Consider the following 17832-nt stretch of genomic DNA (forward strand, 5'->3'; position numbering starts at 1 on the left):
CACACATACATATAATATATAATTATAGGAAAGGCCAACTGGTCAACCTCCTTAAAAAATAAAAATAAAAAAATAAAAATCACAACTGGTTGACCTGAATTTTATTTATATATATAATCTTGGTGGTGGAAACCTGGGAGGAGTTGAGCCACACAGATAAAAATGGATGGTTCTACTTAAATAACAGCCTCATCCTCCTCCAGGGTCAGGCAATCTTCATTTAAGACATCCACCAAATCTTACATATAGGCTCCAAAGATTTGTTCCACTTCTTAGAGCCCCTTTCTGATCCTACATGTCTTTCAAGCCTGTACTTTACAGGTCCACTCCTCCTGCCAGATGTGTGCCAAGGCCAACCTTCAGGGGTTCCTCCATATATGCCAGCCTTTGCACCGGCCAGATGAAGACTGGCAGGTTGACTTCACCCACATGCCCACTCATAAAAAGCTCTGCTGTCTCCTAACTCTTGTTGATACCTTTAAAGGATGGATAGAGGCATTCTCCACCTGCAAGGGAACAGCAGATGTGGTGGCTCAGGTACTCCTTGAACACATCATCCCTTAGTTTGGTATGTCACAGACCATCCAAACAGACAATGGCCCAGCTTTCACTTCCAGGGCCATTGAGCTAGTGTCTGAAGCCTTTAACATCTCCTGGAAACTCCACATCCTCTACTGCCCACAATCCTCAGCAAAGGTTGAGAGAGTCAATGGACTCATCAAATAACAACTCACCAAGCTCTCTCTTGAATTCAGGTTGTCTTGGCCTTCCCTCCTCTCCATTGCCCTTACCCACCTCCAGACCACCCCACACTCTCTTACAGGCCTAAGCCCTTTTGAGCTCCTTATGGAAGGCTGCTCCTCCTCAACCATCACCTCCTGGCCCAGATTCCTCCACTGGCAGGGTACCTACCCTACATCTCAATCCTATGGTCCCTTCTCTGTTCACATGCTGACAGCTATCTCCCTGTCCCCACGCCAACAGACCCAATTGCTCCTGAGCCCACCCCACTATTCCCAGGGGACCAGTACTCCTCAAGCAGTTATTTCCTAAGTCTCTAGAGTCCCAGTGGACAGGACCTTACACTGTGATCCTCACCACCCCTTCAGCTGCCAAGCTCCTGGGACATCAGTGCTGGTACCACCTTTCCAGATTCAAGTGGGCACCTACCAGAGAATTTCCAACAAAGAAAAGGTGCCAAAAAGCCCAGTTCCGCATTCTTGGAGATTACTGAAACTTCCTCCCCTGATGATGCCAGCAGCACAAGCCCTGCCTAAGCATTCCAGCTTTTGACCATACTTGGGCACAAATCCAGCTTGTGGCAGACATGTCATTACCCCTCTCCTATAGGCTATATAATCTTTCTGCTTTAGTTCATGTGGCTTCTCTAGCCTGGATATCTGGAACTGGAGAACCCACCCAGGTATTGCTTTGCTCAAATAAACCTGTTGTTACATTTTTTCAATTCAGCTTGATCTGGCTTACGGCACTGGTGAAGAAACCTATTATTGGGGGATAGAAAACCTATTACCCTACCGAAGACCAGATTATGAATATATGTGGAGCTAATTTAAGTAACAACTTTTGATGTCAATTGCAATTCTGTGGAAAAACCAGAACTGTGTATTATATATATATACATATATATATATATATTAACCATATATATATATATTAAAATTGGCTTTATAAGAGAAAAAAAATTCCCTTTCATATTTTCATTTCCTAACCATTTATTTATCACTTCCTTTGTTTCTCAATTACACAGGGATGCCTCATTGGGCTGTGTACATTTGGTAAAGTAATGAGATGGGAAGATTCTACTGTGTTGGTTTAATGATCAGTCAGTCAGAAGGATGACTGTCAAACTGGCATGATTCAAAGGTGCATTATTTTGATTACTAAAGTTATTGGGGATGCAGCTTAGCTCTTTCCCCAAAACCCTCTCAGCCTTTCCTTTCAGCCCATCTCTATTTTTTGCTGTCCCCCAGGGACCTCAGAAATTCTCCTCACTTTTTTTTGAGACAGGGTTTTTCTGTGTAGCTTTAGAGCTTTTCTTGGAACTCACTCTGTAGCCCAGGATGGCCTAGAACTCACGAGATCCGCCTGCCTCTGCCTCCCGAGTGCTGGGATTAAAGGCGTGCGCCACCACTACGGCTTCAGAAAGTCTCTACAGGGACCCATAGTCACTACACTTGCCTAGGATCCAGAGAGGGCGACAGCAACCAAAGAACAAAACACTTACCCAATAAAGACAAGACCAGATGTTGACACCAAGTAACTCCTTAAACATCATATTCTGGATGATTAGATCCCAGCACAACAAAGCAAACAGTTATAGCCATTTTAATACCTCACAAAATAGACTTCTAACCAAAACTAACTGGAAGGGATAGGAAAGGACACTACATACTCTCTAAAGGGGGGAAAACATCAAGAAGACATTGCAATTCTAAACATTAATGCACCAAACCCAAGGGTACTCAAGTTCATAAAAGAAACACTATTACAGCTAGAAATCACATATTGACTTTTAGTGATAATGGGTGACTTCAATTCCCAACTCTTGCCAATAAAAAGGTCATCCAGACACAAATGAAACAGAAATGCTGGTGCTAAATGTCATAAATCAAAGGGATATAGAAGACATTTACATAATATTTCACAAACATAGAAGAATATACTCTATTCTCAGCAGCTGATGGAACTTTCTCCAAAACTGACATACTTGGGCATGAATCAAGTCTCAACAGATATAAGAAAATTGAAGTAGGGCCACGCGGTGGTGGCGCACGCCTTTAATCTCAGCACTCGGGAGGCAGAGCCAGGCAGATCTCTGTGAGTTCAAGGCCAACCTGGTCTACACAGAGAGATCCAGGACAGGCACCAAAACTACACAGAGAAACCCTGTCTCAAAAAGTCTCCCTCAGTCACATAACTTTTGACTTACATTGCCCTGCCTACAAGATGTGCTCAGGTAAAGCTGGTGCAGAAATTATGGGAGTAACCAGTGACTGGTCCAGCTTGAGACTCTATACCATAAGATGGAGGCACTGCCTGGAGTACCAGGACCCAGAGGATGGACAGTCCAGAGACCTAGGATAGAACCAAACATGACGGGCAAGAAAAAAAAAAAAAAAAAAAGTAATGATATGATTCCTAACAATATTCTGCTATACTCAGATTGTTGCCTAGCCCAACTGTCATCAGCGAGGCTTCATCCAGTAACTGATGGAAACAGATGCAGACTCACAGCCAAATATAAGCTAGAGCTTGGGGAATCCTGTGCAAGAGGGGAAAGGAAAGATTGTGAGAACCAGAGGGGCCAAGGACACCACAAGAAAACCCACAGAAGCAGCTAACCTGGGCTCACAGAGACTAAACTGCCAACCAGAGAGCTTGGATGGGACTGACCTAGGCCCTCTGCACGTTACAGTTATGTAGCTTGATTTTGTGGGGATTCCTAACAGTGGAAGCAGGGGCTGTCTTTAACTCTGTTACCTGCTTTCCTCCTATGGGGTTGCCTTGTCTAGCCTTAATAGGAGAGGAAGTGCCCAGGTTTACTGCAACTTGCTAGCCATGGCTGGCTGATATACAAGGGAAGCTTGCCCTTTTCTGAAGAGGAAGGAGGAGGAGTGTATGGAAGGGATAGTGAAGGTTTGGGGGTGGGGCAGAGAGTGTGGGGAGAGGGTCTGGGAGGAGAGGAGGGAGGAAGGGAGTGAAGGAGGGAGGGAGGGGAAACTGTGATCAGGCTGGAAAAAAATAAATTAATTTAATTAAAAAAAAAAGCAAAGACCAGTGCCAGATGGATTCAGCACAGAATTTTGCCAGACTGTCAAAGAAAGAATTAACACCAATAATACTTCTCTTCTCAAATTATTTTGCAAAATAGAAACTGAAGGAAGGAATATTTCCTAATTCTCTTTTTCTTTCTTCTTTTCTTTTTTCTGTTTTGGTTTTTCAAAACAGGGTTTTTCTATGTAGTCCTAGCTGTCCTGGAACTCTCTAGAGAACAGGTTGGCCTCCAACTCACAGAGATCTACCAGCCTCTGCCTCCTGAGTGCTGGGATTAAAGATGTGCACCACCACCAACTAGCTCCTAATTCTTTTTATAAGGCTACAATTATCCTGATACCCAAACCATGCAAAGAGCCAACAAAAAAGAATATTATAGATCAATATTGCTTATGAATATAGATGCAATGATTTTAAATAAAATACTTCCCAATTAAATCCAAGAATACATCAAAAAGATTTTCTACCATGATCAAGTTCGATTCATCCCAGAGATAGTGATGGTGTAACATAAGTAAACATAATCCACCAGATTAAAAGACAGAAACCACATGATCATCTCATTAGATGCAGAAAAGGCCTTTGGAAAAAAATGCAGCACCCCTTCCTGATAAAAGTCCTAGAGAGACCAGGAAGACAAGGACACATGTAATAAAGGCAAGCCTACAGCCAATACCAACCTAACAGAAACTCAAATCACTTCTACTAAAATCAAGAACAAGAAAAGGATATTCATTCTCTCCTTACCTATTCAATATAGTACTTGAAGTCTTAGAGCAGCAAGACAACTAGATAGAGGGAATACAAATAAAAAAGAAGTCAAAGTATCTTTATTTGCAGATGATATAATCTTATACATGAAAGTGTAGTGGGAATTTGCTCCGCCCATGACTTTGGGCTATCTGGCCTGATAGTGGCGGTGCTTCTTATCTGCCTACATGACTGTTTACAAGGGAGGAGAAAAGGAGGTCTCGCTCTCATCGGTGAAGACTGGATCAGGTGGTGTGAAGCAGCATGTGATTGGTCCCCAGCTTTCCAAGGACTCTGCAACTGGATTTACCTTACCCTGTGTCAGTGAGTCTATTTTCCCCATAGAACCCCTTAATAAATTGATGTGTGTGTGTGTGTGTGTGTGTGTGTGTGTGTGTGTGTGTGTGTGTGTGTTATAGACCACTGAGTCTTTCATTACAAAAAAGATCTTAAAATCTCCAACTAGAAAACTTCTATAGCTGATAAACATTTCTAGCAAAGTATTGGGATACAAAATTAACATACAGAAATCATTAGGCTTCCTATATACAAATGACAAACAGACTGAGAGAGAGATCAAACACCTTTCACAATAGCCTAAAAAAGATCTTGGGATAACTCTAATTAAGCAAGTTAGACTTATGTAATAAAAACTTTAAGACATTGACAAAATAAATTGAAGAGGACACCACAAGATGGAAAGATCTTCCATGCTCAGATGCTCAGGGATTGGCAGGATTAATATTGTGAAGACGGCTATCTTACCGAAAGCAATCTACATATTCAATGCAATCCCCATCAACATTCCAACAAAATTCTTCATAGAAATAGATTTCAACTTCATATGGAAACATAAAAAAATCCAGGATAGTTAAAACAATCCTGAATAATGAAAGAACTTCTGGGAGTATATACCATCCCAGGCTGTACTATAGAGTATAATAATAAAAACAGCATAGTATTGTCATAAAAACAAAAATGTTGATCAATGGAATTGAATTGAAGACCCAGGCATAAGTCCACATGCCTACAGACAACTGATTTTTGACAAAAAAAGCCAAAAATACACATCAGAAAAAGTACAGCATCTTCAACAAATGGTGTTGATCAAACTGGATGGTTGCATGTAGCAGAATACAAATAGATCCATATTTATCACCCTGTACAAAACTCAACTCCAAATGATTCAAGATCTTCAATGAAAGACCAGCTACCCTGAATCTGACAGAAGTAATAAGTGGGGAACAGACTTGAACTAATTGGTTAAGGAAAGAACTTTCTGAACAAGACACTAATATCACAGGCACCAGAAATAATAAAAGGGATCTCATGAAGTTGAAAAGCTTCTATGGCAAAGGACATTGTCATTGGGGAAATGAGTAGCCTACAGAGTGGGAAAGGATCTTTATCAATTATACATCTGATAGAGGATTAGTATCTAAAATACACAAACAACTACAAACACTGAACAACAAGAAAACTAATAACCCAAATAAAAAAATGTGGTACAGAACTAAGGGAATTCTCCCAACCACGCCCCCATGTTCATGCATGCCCAGTGGGACACTTAAGTCATCTCCACCTAGTCATTTCCTGGTCATACGTCCTGAGTAACCATTGCCCCATGGCTGTGTGGTCACATAATTGAGAGGGTGTGACCACATGATCTATGTGCATGCATGGAATAGTCACGTGGGCCTGTGTGTGCAGGTGCGACCTGGCCTTTAAAAGACAGGCCCCATGTTCCCCTGCCCTCTTTCTCACAGGTGTCCTTCCACAGGCCTGATCACATAGATCCCTTTCTCCTTGTCTTGATAAAACTCCCATTAGTGGCTTCTGTTGTGTTTCGTGACTTTTCCTTGGGGGTAAGAGCACTGCTTAAAAAAAACCCATCGCCAGGCGGCGGTGGCGCACGCCTTTAATCCCAGCACTCGGGAGGCAGAGGCAGGCGGATCTCTGTGAGTTCGAGGCCAGCCTTGGCTACCAAGTGAGTTCCAGGAAAGGTGCAAAGCTACACAGAGAAACCCTGTCTCGAAAAAAACCAAAAAAAACCAAAACAACAAAAAAAAACATCATTTTGTATCGTTTTTTGTATACGTGTGTGTATTTCATATATATTTTAATAAAAATTTACTTATAACATGAAAAAAAAGAACTAAGGGAAACACAAAATTCTGAGGAACAGTTAAATGTTCAACATCTTGAGCTACAGGGAAATGCAAATTAAAAGTACTTTGAGATTCCATCTTACCCCAGTCAGAATGGGCAAGGTCAATAAAACACATGTTGACACATGCTGGCAAGGATGTGGGGAAAGGGGAATATTTATCCATTGCTGGTGGGAGGGCAAGCTGTTACAGCCACTATGGAACTCTGCAGCAGTTCCTCAGGAAACTGGGAATCATTCAACCTCAAGATACAGCTATACTTGTTTTGGGCATATACCCCCCAAAACTCTACATTCCACTACAGAGATAGTTGCTCACCCACATTCATTGCTGCTTTATTCATAATAGCCAGAAATTGAAAAGAGTCAAGATGCTCATCAGATAATGAATGGATAATAAAAATGTGTTACATTTACACAATAGAATACTATTTAACTGTTAAGAAAAATAAATTATAAAATTCCTAGGAAAATGGATGGAGTTAGGAAAAAAAAATCATCCTGAGTGAGGCAACCCAGATCCAAAGAGACAAATATTGTATGTTTTCTCTTCAATGTAGATATTAGTTTTTAAGCCTTCAATTATGTGTACTACAATCTGAAAAACCACAGAGGTTAAGTATTGAGTAAAGGACTAGTGGGGAGGAGAGGTTCTTCCAAGGAAGGAGAAATAGGATATATTGTTATGGAGAGACAAAGGAGAAACTAGAATAGGAGGATTAAACAGGGAAAGGGATGGAAGAGAAGGGTAAAGGAGGGAATATGGGTAGGCATAACTAACACTAAAGGACATTTAAAACCATATGGAAACCTACTATTGTAGAAACGTCCTAAAATATATACATATATGAAGGAAATCTAAATGGACTCACCAAATAATAGGGGAGACAATGCTTGCCCCAACTAGACATCTTATGTTACCAAGCTAAATAAACCTCCAGTGCCAAGAGTGAAGTTACATCTTGTTGAGTCTTTGGCCCCATGAAAACCCCAAATAGTACAGTCTATTGCCAAGGGTATTGGCTACTCTCTACAACCTAATGGTAAGCCCCACTGATGAAGATAATATTTACATGTCATTAGAGCTGGTGCTAACTAGAAGCTTCACAGCTACTGGCATTCACGGTATTGGTATGTACTCTGCATGCTACCAGAGGAGAAAGGAAATCATCAATATTTCCCAGCTACAAACCCTGGTCACCTGTAACAGCAACCCGCTTGCAAGATATACTAGTGCAACAGTCGCACAAATGTTTGGAGAGTAAGCAACCCCCCCCCTTTTTTTTTTTGGTTTTTTGAAACATGGTTTCTGTTAACAGCTCTGGCTGTCCTGGAACTCACTCTGTAGATCAGGCTGGCCTCGAACTCAACAGAGATCCATCCATCCCTGCCTTCCAAGTGCTGGGATTAAAGGCATGTGCCTGGCAACCAACCCTTTTTAATTGGACTTAAAGTCCACTCCATGAGATGAAACCCAGTCCTGACACTGCTAAAGTGGTCAGGAGCCCAAGACTAGATAGGTCATGGGCCTAGGGGAAAACCTACTATTATTATTCTGCTAAAGGAATAGCAATAAAATGACTCTTAATGACATACTGCTGTACTTACAGATCAATGCTTTGCTCAACCCTCATCAATGAAGGGTTTTCTTGCAGCAGATGAGAATTAATAGAGACCTACAATTGGTTAATGTGCAGACAATGAGAGGCTTTGAAGCACTCATCCTAAATGGGATATCTTCATCAAAGCCCTCACCTCAAGGCTCAGGGAGCTATATGGAAGAAGAAATCCTGAAGAGCCAGAGGTGATGGATGACTCTAAGGAAACACTGTCTTCCAGATACAACAGAACTGATGCACATATGAACTCACAGAAACTGGCAGCATACACAAGGCCTACACTAGTCCAAGTGAGATGGGGTCCCAGCACTGAGAAGGGGATGCAAACAAAGGCTTCTACCTTTGACCAAGAAGCTATTTGTAATTGATATTCTTTGGTAAAGGAAAAATCAGTTTTCTTCCGTGGAGGCTCATTGAGTATTTAACCATATTTCAAGGTGGTCCTCATGCCTAGGAGTAGTTGGCCAACACAAAATGAACTCGATGGTATTGTGACTCATTTTGCTTTGTTTGGCCTTTTTTTGGGTCTTATTGGTCTTTTGTTTATTTTGATTTCCATTTTGTGGTTTTTTTTTTTTTTTTTTTTTTTTTTTTTTGTGTGTGTGTTTAAAGAGGTGGGAGAGAACAAAGATGGATGTGTAGGGATGTTGGGAGGATATAGGAGGAATTGCAGGAGGCGAAATTACAATGAAAATATGTTGCATGAATAACTTTTGTTTAAAAATAAAAAACCCCAAGGGGGGAAAAAGTATGCCTTTCATTGCTCTCCCTCTCTGTCCCTTCCCCAACTCGACCATTTGGAACCCTCATGTTTCCACCTCCCAGTTTACCCAGGAGATCTTAACCCTTTCCCCTTCCTGGGGTGATCCATACATGTTCCTCTTAGGGTCCTCCTCTTTACCTAGCTTCTCTGGGGTTGTAGATTGTAAACTAGTTATCCTTTGCTTTGTGTCTAATACTTGCTTACGAGTAAGTACATACCATGTTTGTCTTTCTAGGTTTGGGATGACTATTTTCTAGTTCCATCCATTTGCATACAAATTTCATGATGACATTGTTTTTTAGCCCTGCATAATACTCCATTGTGTAAATGTACCACATTTTCTTTATCCATTCTTTGGTTGAGGGACATCTAGGTTGTTTCCAGGTTTTGGCTACTACGAATAATGCTGCTATGAACATAGTTGAGCAAATGTCCTTGTGGTATGGTGGAGCATCTTTTGGGTATATGCCCAAGAGTGGTATTACTGGGTCTTGAAGTAGGTTGATTCTCAATTTTCTGAGATACTGCCATACTGATTTCCAGAGTGGCTGCAAAGACTACATTCCCACCAGCAGTGGAGGAGTATTCCCCTTTCTCTACCTCTTTTCCAACATAAGCTGTCATCAGTGTTTTTTATCTTAGCCATTCTGACAGGTATAAGATGGTATCTCAGAATTATTTTGATTTGCATTTCCCTGGTGGCTAAGGATGTTGAGTAATTCCTTAAATGTCTTTTGGCCATTTGAGATTCTTCTGTTGAGAATTCTCTGTTTAGTTCTGTAGCCCATTTTTAATAGGATTACTTGATATTTTGATGTCTAGTTTCTTGAGTTCTTTATATATTTGGAGATCAGCCCTCTGTCAGATGTGAGGTTGGAAAAGATCTTTTCCCATTCTGTAGGCTGCCATTTTGTCTTATTTACTGTGTCCTTTGCCTTACAGAAGCTTCTCAGTTTCAGGAGGTCCCATTTATTAATTGTTGCTCTCAGTGTCTGTGCTACTGGTGTTATATTTAGGAAGTAGTCTCTTGTGCCAATGCGTTCAAGGCTACTTTCCACTTTCTCTTCAGTGAGGTTCAGTGTAACTGGATTTATGTTGAGGTCTTTGACCCATTTGGACTTGAGTTTTGTGCATGGATCTATTTGCATTCTTCTACATGTAGATATCTAGTTATGCCAGCACCATTTGTTGAAGGTATTTTCTTTCTTCCATTATATAACTTTGGATTTTTTGTCAAAAATCAGGTGTTCGTAGGTGTGTGGATTAATGTCAGGGTCTTCGATTTGATTCCATTGATCAACATGCCTGTTTTTATGTCAATACCAAGTTGTTTTTTATTACTATAGCTTTATAGTAGAGCTTGAAGTTAGGATGGTGATGCCTCCAGAAGTTCCTTTATTATATAGGATTGTTTTGGCTATCCTGTTTTTTTTTTTTTTTCCCATATGAAGTTGAGTATTGTTCTTCTGAAGTCTGTGAAGAATTGTGTTGCAATTTACTGAATTTAGCAGATTAGAAACTGGAGACAGAATGGGAAAAAGGCTGGAAGCAAATGTGATCAGGGTGGAGATTTGTATGTTGCAGTGTAAGGGAGGATTGGAAAAGGAAGACTGTACACTTATATAAAAAATACAGAATTTTAAAAAATAAAGTCTTTAAAGAGACAGTAAAATTAATATAAAAAATAAGCCATGTAAAGATGGATATCACACAGAGAATCTAGATTATGTTGTCTTTGATATTCTTAACTGCAGAAAGATATTTGATTGTAAAAACTGTTGAGTTAAGCCAATATGCATATTGTAAAGATACCTTGACTTCAAAATTTGGATCTAAGGATATGTTGCTTTGGAAAGGAGGCTCTGCTTTTGTTTCCACAGAAAGCCAGAGGCTATGGATTTGTTCCAGATTAAGATACATCAGGTTTGACCAGCCAAGACCCCCTGAAAGGTCTCCGATGACAATATGGCCCAGATGATCCAACATCCAGAATGGTTTCAAGGCAACTGGCTCAGACGCTACATCCTCATGAACTGCTCCATAATCCTAAAATTTTCTTTGTATCCCCATAAGATACAGCGCCCCCCTCCAGCAGGAAGTAGTAAGAGAAGCTATGCCCCAATTCCCAAATATACCAAGCTGGCTTTGGAGATGGAATTGGCTCACTCCTTCTCTAAACTCAAGCATATTACTAAAAGAAAAGGTTAAGAGATTCTTGTGTCCCATATGAGGAGAGCCCTCTGGTGTGGGACAGAGAAAAACCAATATTATAAATGCAATCTCTTTCTAAAGAAAAAAAGGGGATAGTATAGATGATAGGATAAAAGGGTAGATTGTTGAACCTACTTTTAAAGAGCAACAACTTGTTTAAAATGTTTTACATTGCTATGGATTTTAGTTTATTGGTACAAGTTTAAACTTAGTTTTGTTATACTGTATATATATTTCTATTCTCGTTTGAGGTATTATGTTTATGTAATTCATTTAAATTGTAATGGATAATTATGAAATACAGATTAATAATTAGTCTTCTATGATAGTCAAACTTGTAACCATGTTAGTTAAGTTTTCTAGGTATACATAGATATAATTCAGTTAGGTAGGTAATCTTCAAACAGTTCAAAGACCTACAGAATATGGCATTTAAAATGTTTTAAAAATTTAAACTTTCTGGACAATGAGACATGTCTGCTCCTGGCAGCACTGATTTACTTCAGAGAGGAGGCTGGGCATCGAAGACAAAAATAGCCATTTGGGCAAGAAACTGTTCTTGCCTGGACTGCTTGAAAAAATGTTATCAATTGGACATGCAAGACCCATAGGAAGGTAACCACTGAACTTTGCTTGGCAAAATGGTCCTTCAGGTTCCTGCTTTGCAGAGGAAACTGTCAGACATTCTACAGGACACAGAGAGAAAGTGACTGAGAGACTCTAGGCCTGTGGGCTGAAGACAGATGCCCCAACTTTAAAAGAGAACTTTGGATGACTGTCCAGGCTGCCAGCTGTCTCTGTCTAGTTTTGCAAGACTACTGATCGTTGCTTGCATCCTTCTCCCATTTCTCAGGTAATATTATATCCTTCTGAGGTCTTTGCTGTAGTTGAAGACTAGATAGTTATAATTTTCTTTAGTTATGATAAAAGATAAGTTAGATATGAAACCTTAGACTCACAAATATAGGATAGATAGGATATCTTCTTTCATTTTGCCAAATACAAATAGACTAGTTATTATAAATAGACTAAATATTGAAACTGTAATTCTTGCTTGATAATTGTTTTGTCATATGTAATTTTACTATGTGAAAGTTAAAACCTTCCTTTTTGAAAAAAAAGAAAAGGGGAAGTGCTGTGGATATCACTCTGTAATAATAAAATGCTGATTGGCCAGTAACCAAGCAGGAAGTATAGGCAGGACAAGCAGAGAATTCTGGGAACAGGAAGACTGAGTCAGGAGATGCTGCCAGCTGCCACCATGAGTACCAACATGTAAGATACTGGTAAGCCAGAACCATGTGGCAAGGTATAGATTTATAGAAATGGGTTAATTTAAGATGTAAGAACTAGATAGCTAGAAGCCTGAGCCATTAGGCCAAACAGTTTAAATAATATAAGCGTCTGTGTGTTTATTTTATAAGTGGGCTGTGGAACTGCTGGGGCTTGGCGGGACCCAGAGAGAAACTCTCCAGCTACAGAAGACAGAAGTTGCAATCCTAGAGCTGGAGGCCACGATGCACTCAAAACATTTTATTTATTACATGTAGTCACTTATTTTCCTCCAAAAAGAAACAATATTGAGAAGGACAATTTGGTACTCTAGCTTTTCTGTATTTTCATTTTATTTCTGAGATAGGGTTTCACTATGTAATCTAGGCTGGTCTCTGACTTGGAATCATGTCTCACTTTTTCAATGTTGCCAACACAGGTATATGTCCACAACAGAGAGCTCTCTGGTTTTTAATAGTTTGGTAATATAAAAATTCTGGATCTTTGGTAGTTTTCTGATGAAAGAGGTTAACCCTCCTTTTCAAGCTGTCTATGTTCAAGAACAAAAAAGTGAAGGCTGCTGTTCATCTTTCCAAAACTTTGACCTAAAGGAGATACTAAACCAACACCCTGTTGATGGATTTTTCAGTAGAGTAATTCTCAACAAAACAGGGCAACTTAGCACCAGAATGAAGGTTTAATTTCTGTTGCCTGGCATTCACAACCTCATCCCTGCTATCTGAGCTAACTCCTGACCTTCCACAATGGAGCCCATAGGCCACCCTTTCACAGGAAACTTGGGAACAGAGAGTAGGGGAGAGCTCTAATGCCTGTGCTTCTACTGCTGCCAAATGTCTTTCAGTCATTCCTATGGTTAGAGTCCAACACTGGTGTACCTGATTATCACCAACTGCAAACTCTAACAGACCCCATCTTCCTTGACTTGCATTCCAGTGTCTGACCTGATGCTTTGAGTACACTAAGTAACAATTTCTTGACATAATAATTAAGTTTAGAAGCTATATAACAAATAATTTTGTGTTACCTTTGTGATGTTAAATATGGGCTGGTTTCATAGCTATCTCAACAATACATTTCTTAAGTTGTGAATAACAGATAGATGTCAACCCCCAACAAACTTTTTATATTTCATGTAAATCAGTATTTTTGTCTATGACTTATAGATACTGGCATATAAATGTATAGAAAATATAGAAGTGAACAGTAAAGCTATTACTAATGTAGCAAAGGCTGAATCTAAGGAAAAGAAGACGAGTGAAGATGTTATCACAATCTGAATGGCTGACTACTGTGTAGAAGCAGCAATTGACTTCTGTTTTGGAATAGAGGACAGAATTAGAACCACTGAGTAGATATGCCCTTATACTCATCAAATGCTTCAATATAAGGGAAAATTAACTCTATATAGAGCAATGGGTTTTATGAAGTCATGATGTCAGTTTTTGTCAAGTTCTTAGGCTGAAGTGGACAGGGTTTATGTATTAGGTGGAAGCCAGAGTTACTGGTGCTTAATTTCTCCATTGGTCCTAAGCACTCAGATTCAGAGGTTCTTGATGAAAGAGGATACTTATTGTTTATTTGTTGTTATATGTATGTATGTGTGCCTACATGAGTTTATGTGCACTGCATGCATACAGGTGCCCATAGAGGCCAGAAGAGGGCTTCAGATCCCCTGAAACTGGAGTCACAGGTAGTTGGCAGTCATCACAAAGGTTCTGGGAACCAAACCCAGGTCCTCTGTAAGAGCAGTGTAGTTCTCTTAACCACTGAGCAATCTCTCCAGTCCTAAAAGCTTAACATTAAAAATTGAGTCATTAAAAACAAAAAAAGATTCTCAGTACAGAAATCGGATGTGGAAAATGAACCCTAATAATGTCATTTAACTTGGTATGGTGATACATGCCTGTAATACCAACAAAGGCAGAAGGATCATGAATTAGAGGCCTGTCTGAGCTGCATATTAAGTTTCAGGCTAGCTGGGTTACACAGCAAGACCTTGTCTCCAATAAAACAAAGAAAGAGAGAGAGAGAAAGAGAGAGGGAGATGGAGAGAGGGAGATAGATAGATAAATAGATAGATAGATAGATAGATAGAGAGAGAGAGAGAGAGAGAGAGAGAGAGAGAGAGCGCGCTGTAGACTAGGCTAGGCTGGCCTTGAACTTAGAGATCTGCCTGCCTCTGCTTACTGAGTGCTGGGATTAAAGGCATGTGCCACCACTGCCCTGTGTAAATTTATTTATTGGTTTAGATTATATACTTAAATTATATATTCTACTCAAATATATTATTTATGGAAGCAAGATACAATATTATAAAATTTGATCTGCATTATTTTTTCTCTAATTCTTTAAATTAAAAAAGTATGTTTATGTTAAACATGAATAGAAGCACCTATATAAAGTCAGCCACTATATTAAATATAGAGGTCAGGCAGTGGTAGCACACGCCTTTAATCCTAGCATTCGGGAAGCAGAGATCCATCTGGATCTCTGTGAGTTCAAGGCCACATTGGGAACAGAGCCAGGTGTGGTAGCACACATCTTTAATGCCAGCAATAGTTAAGTATAGGGGTCTGGAGGTCTGGACAGACAGACAGGAAGTGATAGAGCTGGGCGGAAAGAGGAAGTGATATAGCTGGGCAGAGAGAGGAAGTAAGATGACAGGGTACAGAAAGGCATATAGGCGTGAGTATTCCAGAAGTAGCTCTCCCTTTATGCCGAGGATTTCCTAACAATAAGAACTTGTGTCTTGGATTGTTCTATCCCTCTTATCTCTCAGTTTTCACCCCAATATCTGGCTCCAGGTTTTTTTTTTAATTTTTTTTTATTTTTTATTAATAAGACCATTTAGCAATTTGTGTTAAACCTATATGTAAATGGATGCCCATGGAGTCCAGAAGAGGGCATCAGATTCCCCTGGAGCTGGAGTTACATGTAATTTTGAGCTGCCCATGTGGATACTAGGACCAAATTCTGGTCCTTTAGAAGAGCAGTATATGTTCTTAACTATGGAGTCATTTTTCCAGCCCCCTTTCTACCTTTTGGCAGAATTTAAAATTTTCATATGTTTTATGTGATGGAAAGATGGATCAGTGATTAAAAGCACTCGTTGCTCTTGCAGAGGATCTAAGTTTGGTTCCCAGCATCCACATGGTGGTTCACAACCACCTGATTCAGGGGATCTGATGCCCTCTTTTGACCTCTGTGGCACCAAGCAGGTATGTGATATACATACATGCAAGAAAAACACTCAGACACGTAAAATAAAATTGGTATGTGCGTTCTGCTGTGAGCCTTTGCTAAGCTGCTTCTTTAGCAATGAATAATAATGCATCTGTATCTTCCATTTCCCAGTCTCTATATTCTGAGGCCCAACTTCATAAGACATTTATTTCTCCATTACTGAGTCTGCATTTTACATCACTGAAGTAGGGCTACCATCTAGTGGTGAAAGCATATAGCAGCTGGCTCTCCCCCAGGCTTACCGTTTTAACAACTCTGTCACCATTTTAATGTAAAAAAATAACAAGAATCATTATTTACTACTTGTGAGAGGAACGAAACTGACAATCTTTCACTAAGAACTCTACTCAACCTGACAGACAAGTTGAATTATTGTCAGTTTCCCTTCTTTACATATATGAAAATGGAAACTAATTCACAATATAGGCTACCAGGAAAGGAAATGTTTGGCTTTATTACATGTTATTTTTGAAAGTAGATTAAATGCAGACAGAAATTAACAAAGAATTCTAATTATAGGTGATGAGTGCAGATAGACACAAACAACAGAAGCCTGGCTCTTCCATCTGAAAAGGCACAGTGAATGGATCACTAATTCATTCTGTAACTGTTATGGCTCTGATATTTCTTCTCAGTCTTTCTAAATAACTTGGAAAACTAAACATTTTCTGAAAAAGTGATTTCTTTCTTTATTAAGAGAAAAGGGGATGAGTTTAAAAGCTCTCAGTGGTGAGAAGCAGCTATGGCACAGCTTAGTCACTTTAGCCTAAAGTGATAGATCAGGCCAAGTGAGACCCTGAGTAAACCTCCGAGACACCATCTGCGTGAGCCTAAGAATAACTTCACTGCTGGTGCCAGCACCACAAAGAAGTCTTTGAAGGCTCATTGCTCACTTTAAAAACTTAAATGGGCCACCTCCTTTTTCAAAAGCTGGCATATGTTGGCATGCATAAGCAGAGCATTTATTCACCAACAATCTCTTGGCCCAACACACAAAACTACAATCCAAAGGCTAAAATTTGCTGGTATTTCATCTTTTCATTTTCATTCACTATCAAAAAGGCTTTTTCCATTGGTAACGTTCAGGAAATAAAGAATATGAGCTCACTTTTGGAGTAATTCCTTACTTAGTTGGTATTCTTTCTAGTCTAAAAGCAACTGATAAAATAGTTACCGAAATATATATTATTGTACCAAGACCTTTATGATTTATGTAATTATGATCTTCATTGTTTTTGCTCTGAGCAGGGTGTCTCTTTAGCTTGGTCACTTCCATGCCTAAGAATACAATTAGCCAATTTCATAATAGACCTTATGTTGTGTTTTTTTCTAGAAAAAAACTCACTGTATTATAAAACAATATTAAAGTTTCAGTTACTTCATGCCATTATTTGACTAGATTTCCGAATAGCTAGGGTGCTGGAAAGAACAGATAACCAATGAGAAGTTCTGTTTTTAGATACTCTTGTTACACTTTTGTTTTGACTTATTTTGTGGCACTGGGACACTGCATGCCGGACAAGTGCTCTACCACTGAGCCACACACATTTCCAGCCCTTTATTGTTGTACTTTTTCTCTGCACATTTCTTTTGGAGTGTTGGTATAGAATTACCACATAGCAGTTATTCTCAGTATGTATAGATTCACATTCTGTACTTCCAAGTGAGTCTTTTTTTTTTTTTTTTGTTTTTCGAGACAGGGTTGCTCTGTGTAGCTTTGCGCCTTTCCTGGAACTCACTTGGTAGCCCAGGCTGGCCTCGAACTCACAGAGATCTGCCTGGCTCTGCCTCCCGAGTGCTGGGATTAAAGGCGTACGCCACCACCACCCGGCTCCAAGTGAGTCTTGATAGTCTTCAGTCTATGCTACTGTTTTAAGTTGCTCTATTATCGTCATAAGTACTTTGCAGTTTAATGCCTATTTTCTGAGTAATAGATTCATTCTTATAAATTGGAGACAAAGTAACACAATGCTAACACCAAAGTATAAATT

General features: G+C 39.6%; 1 protein-coding gene across 2 annotated transcripts in view; it reads right to left on the bottom strand.

Moving 5' to 3' along the window:
- Ppp2r3a (protein phosphatase 2 regulatory subunit B''alpha) overlaps positions 1-17832 on the bottom strand; it is a 155016-nt gene that overhangs the window by 43806 nt on the left and 93378 nt on the right. The gene's annotated exons all lie outside the window — the stretch shown is intronic.

The sequence above is a fragment of the Peromyscus maniculatus genome, chromosome 7, assembly GCF_049852395.1.
Source record: "Peromyscus maniculatus bairdii isolate BWxNUB_F1_BW_parent chromosome 7, HU_Pman_BW_mat_3.1, whole genome shotgun sequence".
NCBI lineage: Eukaryota > Metazoa > Chordata > Mammalia > Rodentia > Cricetidae > Peromyscus > Peromyscus maniculatus.